Source organism: Colobus angolensis, unplaced genomic scaffold, assembly GCF_000951035.1.
Source record: "Colobus angolensis palliatus isolate OR3802 unplaced genomic scaffold, Cang.pa_1.0 Scaffold219, whole genome shotgun sequence".
NCBI classification, from domain to species: domain Eukaryota; kingdom Metazoa; phylum Chordata; class Mammalia; order Primates; family Cercopithecidae; genus Colobus; species Colobus angolensis.
In genome coordinates, this window is record NW_012115366.1 from 1,976,428 (window position 1) to 1,977,823 (window position 1,396).

Here is a 1,396-nt window from a genome sequence, read left to right on the forward strand (position 1 = left end):
AAAAAAAAATAGCTAGGCATGGTGATGGGTGCCTATAATCCCAGCTACTTGGGAGGCTGAGGTAGGAGGTTGAACCCAGGAGGCAGAGGTTGCAGTGAGCTGAGATCATGCCATTGCACTCCAGCCTGGGCATCAAGAACAAAACTCCGCCTCAAAAAAATAAAATAAAAATGTATGTTCAGCTTTGTGTGAACATGTTACGTATTTTTAAAAATTATCAATTTTCGGCTGGGCATGGTGGCTCACACCTGTAATCTCAGCACCTGGGGAGGCCGAGGAGGGCGGATCACAAGGTCAGGAGATTGAAACCATCCTGGCCAACATGGTGAAACCTTGTCTCTACTAAAATTACAAAATGAGCCAGGTGTGGTGGCATGTGCCTGTAGTCCCAGCTACTCGGGAGGCTGAGGCAGAAGAATCGCTTGAACCTGGAAGGTGGAGTTTGCAGTGAGCTGTGATCACGCCACTGTACTCCAGCCTGGGAGACAGAGTGAGACTCCGTCTCAAAAAAATAAAGGCCGGGTGCGGTGGCTCAAGCCTGTAATCCCAGCACTTTGGGAGGCCGAGATGGGTGGATCATGAGGTCAGGAGATCGAGACCATCCTGGCTAACATGGTGAAACCCCGTCTCTACTAAAAATACAAAAATTAGCTGGGCGTGGTGGCACGCACCTGTAGTCCCAGCTACTCGGGAGTCTGAGGCAAGACAATTGCTTGAACCCGGGAGGCGGAGGTTGCAGTGAGCCAAGATGGCACCACTGTACTCCATCCAGCCTGGCAACAGAGCGAGACTCTGTCTCAGAAACAAACAAACAAACAAACAGCAAACAAACCAGCCCTCTAATTATACAGCAGAAACTGACATAATGGATTAAAAAATATTACTCAACTATTTGTTGGCCAGGCACGGTGACTCACGCCTGTAATCCTAGCACTTTGGGAGGCCAAGGTGGGCGGATCACTTGAGCTCAGGAGTACGAGACCAGCATGGGCAACGTGGTGAAACCCTGTCTCTACCAAAGATACAAAAATTAACTGGGGATGGTGGTGCATGCCAGTAGTCCCAGTTACTTGGGGGACTGAGGCAGGAGGATCGCTTGAACCCAGGAGGTCGAGGCTGCAGTGAGCTGAGATTGTACCACTGCACTCAAGACTGGGGGACAAAGTGAGATTCTGTCTGAAAAAGAAAAAGAAAAGATGAAACCTATTTGTTATTTTCAACAGACATGCTTCAGATTTGAAGACACAAATAGGTTGAAGGTGAGATGGAAAAAAAAACTATGCAAACAGTAACCAAAAGAGAGCTAAAGTGGCTATAGTTTTGCCCTTCCCAGAGTGTGATGTAAGTGGAATCATAAAGTATGCAATCTATCGAGTCTAGGTTCTTTCACTTAGCA